This window comes from Schistocerca cancellata, unplaced genomic scaffold, assembly GCF_023864275.1.
Source record: "Schistocerca cancellata isolate TAMUIC-IGC-003103 unplaced genomic scaffold, iqSchCanc2.1 HiC_scaffold_824, whole genome shotgun sequence".
NCBI classification, from domain to species: Eukaryota; Metazoa; Arthropoda; class Insecta; order Orthoptera; family Acrididae; genus Schistocerca; species Schistocerca cancellata.
In genome coordinates, this window is record NW_026046835.1 from 19,650 (window position 1) to 29,334 (window position 9,685).

The 9,685-nt window shown below is 51.0% G+C and overlaps 6 non-coding genes across 6 annotated transcripts; all 6 read left to right on the plus strand.

Moving 5' to 3' along the window:
• Window positions 1–429: 429 nt before the first annotated feature.
• Window positions 430–513, plus strand: Trnal-uaa (transfer RNA leucine (anticodon UAA)). Its single transcript has one exon. It is a non-coding gene; the product is annotated as a tRNA-Leu (tRNA).
• Window positions 514–2,086: 1,573 nt separating this feature from the next.
• On the plus strand, window positions 2,087–2,170 carry Trnal-uaa (transfer RNA leucine (anticodon UAA)). The gene has a single exon. It is a non-coding gene; the product is annotated as a tRNA-Leu (tRNA).
• A 1,573-nt stretch (window positions 2,171–3,743) lies between these two features.
• On the plus strand, window positions 3,744–3,827 carry Trnal-uaa (transfer RNA leucine (anticodon UAA)). The gene has a single exon. It is a non-coding gene; the product is annotated as a tRNA-Leu (tRNA).
• A 1,575-nt stretch (window positions 3,828–5,402) lies between these two features.
• On the plus strand, window positions 5,403–5,486 carry Trnal-uaa (transfer RNA leucine (anticodon UAA)). The gene has a single exon. It is a non-coding gene; the product is annotated as a tRNA-Leu (tRNA).
• Window positions 5,487–7,065: 1,579 nt separating this feature from the next.
• Window positions 7,066–7,150, plus strand: Trnal-uaa (transfer RNA leucine (anticodon UAA)). Its single transcript has one exon. It is a non-coding gene; the product is annotated as a tRNA-Leu (tRNA).
• A 1,577-nt stretch (window positions 7,151–8,727) lies between these two features.
• On the plus strand, window positions 8,728–8,811 carry Trnal-uaa (transfer RNA leucine (anticodon UAA)). The gene has a single exon. It is a non-coding gene; the product is annotated as a tRNA-Leu (tRNA).
• Window positions 8,812–9,685: the final 874 nt, after the last annotated feature.

Consider the following 9,685-nt stretch of genomic DNA (forward strand, 5'->3'; position numbering starts at 1 on the left):
ATGTATGCGTCGGTACCACCGGGGCAGTGCCTAAGTATTGTAAAGTGAAGGTCGACAGTTAGAGCCTCACATGAAGTATTTCATTGGCTTCCCACGAGTGCGTAATGCACAGCGTGGCTGTTGCTAGGAAACGGTCTTATTCGCCGTTCGTTAATATCTAGTTTTCTTTGCATCAATGTGAAAATGTTCCTATTACTAAATAAAGTTTTGCTAGTTACAGTTCAAACTGGAAGCGACGGAAGAAAGCGGTCCAACGCGCCACATTGGTTCCCGAAAGGGAGGGTGCGTTTCCTACGCCACATCTGATGTTGCGTCTTACATATTCTTAAACTGACATAATTCCTTCCTACCGAAAAAAGAAACAGATTTCGGAGTGAGGTTCCTGAGATCTTGATAGACATGGAAGTCACTGGAGCGGTTGTGTCGTACGTCAGATTGGCCGAGCGGTCTAAGGCGCCAGATTTAAGCTCTGGTTCCCGTAAGGGAGCGTGGGTTCGAACCCCACATCTGACAATGCATTTTAAACATTCTGAAGCTAACGTACTCCCTTGATGTTATAGAACAAGAAAATTACGCAGAAACACGCCGTGGAGATTTTACTAGAGACGACAGTGACAGCAGTGCAGGCGTCACACGTCCGATAGCCCGAGCGGTCGAAAACAAATAGCGGAACATATTTTTCTCGTGCCGAGTTTTAGCTCTTCTCACGGACGTTTCCGTGGTCGTTGTGTTGTGGCTCAGGGCTATTCCATTTTCCTTCCCCAAAAGGCAACGCGAGAGACTGTCAGGCAAATCCCAAATGATCTGTACACGGACTAGGACGTCCGCACGTCTGGCAACAGTCTCGCCAACTTGTATGCCGTGCCAACGACACGGGTTCATGTCCGATCACCGAAATTAGGCAGCGTTGGCCGTGGTTAGTACTCAGGTAGGTGACGAACTAGGAAGTCCGCGTGCTGTTGGTTTCTTCAGTTTTGCCTTTTTCCTTAGTTTTTGGTGCTGCTGTGCGCTAATGGTACGGTCCAGCACGCTGACCCCCTCCTTGCTCTCGGTACGCAAAGGCGCGAACATGCGGCCACAGTCAAATGAAAGGGGCCGTTGTGTGTTTGTCGATGTGGCCTCTCGCAGGCGTTTGTAGCGCGTGTCCTGTACATATACGCCCATTTGCAAGCGTCAGCTTTCGCGTCAGCCGAGCAAAGTCGAGACAAGTCGACACAGGGGGACACACGATGCTGTGAATCGTAATCCGCACTAGCCTACGAGGGGCAAAGGGAAACCATTGGTACCGTTGAAAACACTCTCCTGAGTAAAGGAGACAACTTCCGTGCGATGTCCGGGTTTCGAACCCGGAGCAGCTACTTGGGAAGCAACCATGCTGACCGACACACCACCACCGCCTTCTGCTACGCGCTGCTTGCGCCGTGATGTGTCGCCTTCCCTCCTGGCGCCAGAGGCCGAAGGCGATAGCGCTGTAGGCGCTCAACGCCGGTTGCAAGGCGAGCTCCACTGAACCCGTTTTCCTGGTGCTGCTAGGGCGACAAACTGTAACTAGGCGCAGAACTGACTTTCTCTGATAAATCGGCCCTTTAATGCACATCAGGGCGAACACGAAAGTTCTAATATGAAGTACTCACTGACGATCCAAAGACGTTTCAGTATGTATGCGTCGGTACCACCGGGGCAGTGCCTAAGTATTGTAAAGTGAAGGTCGACAGTTAGAGCCTCACATGAAGTATTTCATTGGCTTCCCACGAGTGCGTAATGCACAGCGTGGCTGTTGCTAGGAAACGGTCTTATTCGCCGTTCGTTAATATCTAGTTTTCTTTGCATCAATGTGAAAATGTTCCTATTACTAAATAAAGTTTTGCTAGTTACAGTTCAAACTGGAAGCGACGGAAGAAAGCGGTCCAACGCGCCACATTGGTTCCCGAAAGGGAGGGTGCGTTTCCTACGCCACATCTGATGTTGCGTCTTACATATTCTTAAACTGACATAATTCCTTCCTACCGAAAAAAGAAACAGATTTCGGAGTGAGGTTCCTGAGATCTTGATAGACATGGAAGTCACTGGAGCGGTTGTGTCGTACGTCAGATTGGCCGAGCGGTCTAAGGCGCCAGATTTAAGCTCTGGTTCCCGTAAGGGAGCGTGGGTTCGAACCCCACATCTGACAATGCATTTTAAACATTCTGAAGCTAACGTACTCCCTTGATGTTATAGAACAAGAAAATTACGCAGAAACACGCCGTGGAGATTTTACTAGAGACGACAGTGACAGCAGTGCAGGCGTCACACGTCCGATAGCCCGAGCGGTCGAAAACAAATAGCGGAACATATTTTTCTCGTGCCGAGTTTTAGCTCTTCTCACGGACGTTTCCGTGGTCGTTGTGTTGTGGCTCAGGGCTATTCCATTTTCCTTCCCCAAAAGGCAACGCGAGAGACTGTCAGGCAAATCCCAAATGATCTGTACACGGACTAGGACGTCCGCACGTCTGGCAACAGTCTCGCCAACTTGTATGCCGTGCCAACGACACGGGTTCATGTCCGATCACCGAAATTAGGCAGCGTTGGCCGTGGTTAGTACTCAGGTAGGTGACGAACTAGGAAGTCCGCGTGCTGTTGGTTTCTTCAGTTTTGCCTTTTTCCTTAGTTTTTGGTGCTGCTGTGCGCTAATGGTACGGTCCAGCACGCTGACCCCCTCCTTGCTCTCGGTACGCAAAGGCGCGAACATGCGGCCACAGTCAAATGAAAGGGGCCGTTGTGTGTTTGTCGATGTGGCCTCTCGCAGGCGTTTGTAGCGCGTGTCCTGTACATATACGCCCATTTGCAAGCGTCAGCTTTCGCGTCAGCCGAGCAAAGTCGAGACAAGTCGACACAGGGGGACACACGATGCTGTGAATCGTAATCCGCACTAGCCTACGAGGGGCAAAGGGAAACCATTGGTACCGTTGAAAACACTCTCCTGAGTAAAGGAGACAACTTCCGTGCGATGTCCGGGTTTCGAACCCGGAGCAGCTACTTGGGAAGCAACCATGCTGACCGACACACCACCACCGCCCTCTGCTACGCGCTGCTTGCGCCGTGATGTGTCGCCTTCCCTCCTGGCGCCAGAGGCCGAAGGCGATAGCGCTGTAGGCGCTCAACGCCGGTTGCAAGGCGAGCTCCACTGAACCCGTTTTCCTGGTGCTGCTAGGGCGACAAACTGTAACTAGGCGCAGAAGTGACTTTCTCTGATAAATCGGCCCTTTAATGCACATCAGGGCGAACACGAAAGTTCTAATATGAAGTACTCACTGACGATCCAAAGACGTTTCAGTATGTATGCGTCGGTACCACCGGGGCAGTGCCTAAGTATTGTAAAGTGAAGGTCGACAGTTAGAGCCTCACATGAAGTATTTCATTGGCTTCCCACGAGTGCGTAATGCACAGCGTGGCTGTTGCTAGGAAACGGTCTTATTCGCCGTTCGTTAATATCTAGTTTTCTTTGCATCAATGTGAAAATGTTCCTATTACTAAATAAAGTTTTGCTAGTTACAGTTCAAACTGGAAGCGACGGAAGAAAGCGGTCCAACGCGCCACATTGGTTCCCGAAAGGGAGGGTGCGTTTCCTACGCCACATCTGATGTTGCGTCTTACATATTCTTAAACTGACATAATTCCTTCCTACCGAAAAAAGAAACAGATTTCGGAGTGAGGTTCCTGAGATCTTGATAGACATGGAAGTCACTGGAGCGGTTGTGTCGTACGTCAGATTGGCCGAGCGGTCTAAGGCGCCAGATTTAAGCTCTGGTTCCCGTAAGGGAGCGTGGGTTCGAACCCCACATCTGACAATGCATTTTAAACATTCTGAAGCTAACGTACTCCCTTGATGTTATAGAACAAGAAAATTACGCAGAAACACGCCGTGGAGATTTTACTAGAGACGACAGTGACAGCAGTGCAGGCGTCACACGTCCGATAGCCCGAGCGGTCGAAAACAAATAGCGGAACATATTTTTCTCGTGCCGAGTTTTAGCTCTTCTCACGGACGTTTCCGTGGTCGTTGTGTTGTGGCTCAGGGCTATTCCATTTTCCTTCCCCAAAAGGCAACGCGAGAGACTGTCAGGCAAATCCCAAATGATCTGTACACGGACTAGGACGTCCGCACGTCTGGCAACAGTCTCGCCAACTTGTATGCCGTGCCAACGACACGGGTTCATGTCCGATCACCGAAATTAGGCAGCGTTGGCCGTGGTTAGTACTCAGGTAGGTGACGAACTAGGAAGTCCGCGTGCTGTTGGTTTCTTCAGTTTTGCCTTTTTCCTTAGTTTTTGGTGCTGCTGTGCGCTAATGGTACGGTCCAGCACGCTGACCCCCTCCTTGCTCTCGGTACGCAAAGGCGCGAACATGCGGCCACAGTCAAATGAAAGGGGCCGTTGTGTGTTTGTCGATGTGGCCTCTCGCAGGCGTTTGTAGCGCGTGTCCTGTACATATACGCCCATTTGCAAGCGTCAGCTTTCGCGTCAGCCGAGCAAAGTCGAGACAAGTCGACACAGGGGGACACACGATGCTGTGAATCGTAATCCGCACTAGCCTACGAGGGGCAAAGGGAAACCATTGGTACCGTTGAAAACACTCTCCTGAGTAAAGGAGACAACTTCCGTGCGATGTCCGGGTTTCGAACCCGGAGCAGCTACTTGGGAAGCAACCATGCTGACCGACACACCACCACCGCCTTCTGCTACGCGCTGCTTGCGCCGTGATGTGTCGCCTTCCCTCCTGGCGCCAGAGGCCGAAGGCGATAGCGCTGTAGGCGCTCAACGCCGGTTGCAAGGCGAGCTCCACTGAAACCCGTTTTCCTGGTGCTGCTAGGGCGACAAACTGTAACTAGGCGCAGAACTGACTTTCTCTGATAAATCGGCCCTTTAATGCACATCAGGGCGAACACGAAAGTTCTAATATGAAGTACTCACTGACGATCCAAAGACGTTTCAGTATGTATGCGTCGGTACCACCGGGGCAGTGCCTAAGTATTGTAAAGTGAAGGTCGACAGTTAGAGCCTCACATGAAGTATTTCATTGGCTTCCCACGAGTGCGTAATGCACAGCGTGGCTGTTGCTAGGAAACGGTCTTATTCGCCGTTCGTTAATATCTAGTTTTCTTTGCATCAATGTGAAAATGTTCCTATTACTAAATAAAGTTTTGCTAGTTACAGTTCAAACTGGAAGCGACGGAAGAAAGCGGTCCAACGCGCCACATTGGTTCCCGAAAGGGAGGGTGCGTTTCCTACGCCACATCTGATGTTGCGTCTTACATATTCTTAAACTGACATAATTCCTTCCTACCGAAAAAAAGAAACAGATTTCGGAGTGAGGTTCCTGAGATCTTGATAGACATGGAAGTCACTGGAGCGGTTGTGTCGTACGTCAGATTGGCCGAGCGGTCTAAGGCGCCAGATTTAAGCTCTGGTTCCCGTAAGGGAGCGTGGGTTCGAACCCCACATCTGACAATGCATTTTAAACATTCTGAAGCTAACGTACTCCCTTGATGTTATAGAACAAGAAAATTACGCAGAAACACGCCGTGGAGATTTTACTAGAGACGACAGTGACAGCAGTGCAGGCGTCACACGTCCGATAGCCCGAGCGGTCGAAAACAAATAGCGGAACATATTTTTCTCGTGCCGAGTTTTAGCTCTTCTCACGGACGTTTCCGTGGTCGTTGTGTTGTGGCTCAGGGCTATTCCATTTTCCTTCCCCAAAAGGCAACGCGAGAGACTGTCAGGCAAATCCCAAATGATCTGTACACGGACTAGGACGTCCGCACGTCTGGCAACAGTCCTCGCCAACTTGTATGCCGTGCCAACGACACGGGTTCATGTCCGATCACCGAAATTAGGCAGCGTTGGCCGTGGTTAGTACTCAGGTAGGTGACGAACTAGGAAGTCCGCGTGCTGTTGGTTTCTTCAGTTTTGCCTTTTTCCTTAGTTTTTGGTGCTGCTGTGCGCTAATGGTACGGTCCAGCACGCTGACCCCCTCCTTGCTCTCGGTACGCAAAGGCGCGAACATGCGGCCACAGTCAAATGAAAGGGGCCGTTGTGTGTTTGTCGATGTGGCCTCTCGCAGGCGTTTGTAGCGCGTGTCCTGTACATATACGCCCATTTGCAAGCGTCAGCTTTCGCGTCAGCCGAGCAAAGTCGAGGACAAGTCGACACAGGGGGACACACGATGCTGTGAATCGTAATCCGCACTAGCCTACGAGGGGCAAAAGGGAAACCATTGGTACCGTTGAAAACACTCTCCTGAGTAAAGGAGACAACTTCCGTGCGATGTCCGGGTTTCGAACCCGGAGCAGCTACTTGGGAAGCAACCATGCTGACCGACACACCACCACCGCCCTCTGCTACGCGCTGCTTGCGCCGTGATGTGTCGCCTTCCCTCCTGGCGCCAGAGGCCGAAGGCGATAGCGCTGTAGGCGCTCAACGCCGGTTGCAAGGCGAGCTCCACTGAACCCCGTTTTCCTGGTGCTGCTAGGGCGACAAACTGTAACTAGGCGCAGAAGTGACTTTCTCTGATAAATCGGCCCTTTAATGCACATCAGGGCGAACACGAAAGTTCTAATATGAAGTACTCACTGACGATCCAAAGGACGTTTCAGTATGTATGCGTCGGTACCACCGGGGCAGTGCCTAAGTATTGTAAAGTGAAGGTCGACAGTTAGAGCCTCACATGAAGTATTTCATTGGCTTCCCACGAGTGCGTAATGCACAGCGTGGCTGTTGCTAGGAAACGGTCTTATTCGCCGTTCGTTAATATCTAGTTTTCTTTGCATCAATGTGAAAATGTTCCTATTACTAAATAAAGTTTTGCTAGTTACAGTTCAAACTGGAAGCGACGGAAGAAAGCGGTCCAACGCGCCACATTGGTTCCCGAAAGGGAGGGTGCGTTTTCCTACGCCACATCTGATGTTGCGTCTTACATATTCTTAAACTGACATAATTCCTTCCTACCGAAAAAAGAAACAGATTTCGGAGTGAGGTTCCTGAGATCTTGATAGACATGGAAGTCACTGGAGCGGTTGTGTCGTACGTCAGATTGGCCGAGCGGTCCTAAGGCGCCAGATTTAAGCTCTGGTTCCCGTAAGGGAGCGTGGGTTCGAACCCCACATCTGACAATGCATTTTAAACATTCTGAAGCTAACGTACTCCCTTGATGTTATAGAACAAGAAAATTACGCAGAAACACGCCGTGGAGATTTTACTAGAGACGACAGTGACAGCAGTGCAGGCGTCACACGTCCGATAGCCCGAGCGGTCGAAAACAAATAGCGGAACATATTTTTCTCGTGCCGAGTTTTAGCTCTTCTCACGGACGTTTCCGTGGTCGTTGTGTTGTGGCTCAGGGCTATTCCATTTTCCTTCCCAAAAGGCAACGCGAGAGACTGTCAGGCAAATCCCAAATGATCTGTACACGGACTAGGACGTCCGCACGTCTGGCAACAGTCCTCGCCAACTTGTATGCCGTGCCAACGACACGGGTTCATGTCCGATCACCGAAATTAGGCAGCGTTGGCCGTGGTTAGTACTCAGGTAGGTGACGAACTAGGAAGTCCGCGTGCTGTTGGTTTCTTCAGTTTTGCCTTTTTCCTTAGTTTTTGGTGCTGCTGTGCGCTAATGGTACGGTCCAGCACGCTGACCCCCTCCTTGCTCTCGGTACGCAAAGGCGCGAACATGCGGCCACAGTCAAATGAAAGGGGCCGTTGTGTGTTTGTCGATGTGGCCTCTCGCAGGCGTTTGTAGCGCGTGTCCTGTACATATACGCCCATTTGCAAGCGTCAGCTTTCGCGTCAGCCGAGCAAAGTCGAGACAAGTCGACACAGGGGGGACACACGATGCTGTGAATCGTAATCCGCACTAGCCTACGAGGGGCAAAGGGAAACCATTGGTACCGTTGAAAACACTCTCCTGAGTAAAAGGAGACAACTTCCGTGCGATGTCCGGGTTTCGAACCCGGAGCAGCTACTTGGGAAGCAACCATGCTGACCGACACACCACCACCGCCTTCTGCTACGCGCTGCTTGCGCCGTGATGTGTCGCCTTCCCTCCTGGCGCCAGAGGCCGAAGGCGATAGCGCTGTAGGCGCTCAACGCCGGTTGCAAGGCGAGCTCCACTGAACCGTTTTTCCTGGTGCTGCTAGGGCGACAAACTGTAAACTAGGCGCAGAACTGACTTTCTCTGATAAATCGGCCCTTTAATGCACATCAGGGCGAACACGAAAGTTCTAATATGAAGTACTCACTGACGATCCAAAGACGTTTCAGTATGTATGCGTCGGTACCACCGGGGCAGTGCCTAAGTATTGTAAAGTGAAGGTCGACAGTTAGAGCCTCACATGAAGTATTTCATTGGCTTCCCACGAGTGCGTAATGCACAGCGTGGCTGTTGCTAGGAAACGGTCTTATTCGCCGTTCGTTAATATCTAGTTTTCTTTGCATCAATGTGAAAATGTTCCTATTACTAAATAAAGTTTTGCTAGTTACAGTTCAAACTGGAAGCGACGGAAGAAAGCGGTCCAACGCGCCACATTGGTTCCCGAAAGGGAGGGTGCGTTTCCTACGCCACATCTGATGTTGCGTCTTACATATTCTTAAACTGACATAATTCCTTCCTACCGAAAAAAGAAACAGATTTCGGAGTGAGGTTCCTGAGATCTTGATAGACCATGGAAGTCACTGGAGCGGTTGTGTCGTACGTCAGATTGGCCGAGCGGTCTAAGGCGCCAGATTTAAGCTCTGGTTCCCGTAAGGGAGCGTGGGTTCGAACCCCACATCTGACAATGCATTTTAAACATTCTGAAGCTAACGTACTCCCTTGATGTTATAGAACAAGAAAATTACGCAGAAACACGCCGTGGAGATTTTACTAGAGACGACAGTGACAGCAGTGCAGGCGGTCCACACGTCCGATAGCCCGAGCGGTCGAAAACAAATAGCGGAACATATTTTTCTCGTGCCGAGTTTTAGCTCTTCTCACGGACGTTTCCGTGGTCGTTGTGTTGTGGCTCAGGGCTATTCCATTTTCCTTCCCCAAAAGGCAACGCGAGAGACTGTCAGGCAAATCCCAAATGATCTGTACACGGACTAGGACGTCCGCACGTCCTGGCAACAGTCCTCGCCAACTTGTATGCCGTGCCAACGACACGGGTTCATGTCCGATCACCGAAATTAGGCAGCGTTGGCCGTGGTTAGTACTCAGGTAGGTGACGAACTAGGAAGTCCGCGTGCTGTTGGTTTCTTCAGTTTTGCCTTTTTCCTTAGTTTTTGGTGCTGCTGTGCGCTAATGGTACGGTCCAGCACGCTGACCCCCTCCTTGCTCTCGGTACGCAAAGGCGCGAACATGCGGCCACAGTCAAATGAAAGGGGCCGTTGTGTGTTTGTCGATGTGGCCTCTCGCAGGCGTTTGTAGCGCGTGTCCTGTACATATACGCCCATTTGCAAGCGTCAGCTTTCGCGTCAGCCGAGCAAAGTCGAGACAAGTCGACACAGGGGGGACACACGATGCTGTGAATCGTAATCCGCACTAGCCTACGAGGGGCAAAGGGAAACCATTGGTACCGTTGAAAACACTCTCCTGAGTAAAGGAGACAACTTCCGTGCGATGTCCGGGTTTCGAACCCGGAGCAGCTACTTGGGAAGCAACCATGCTGACCG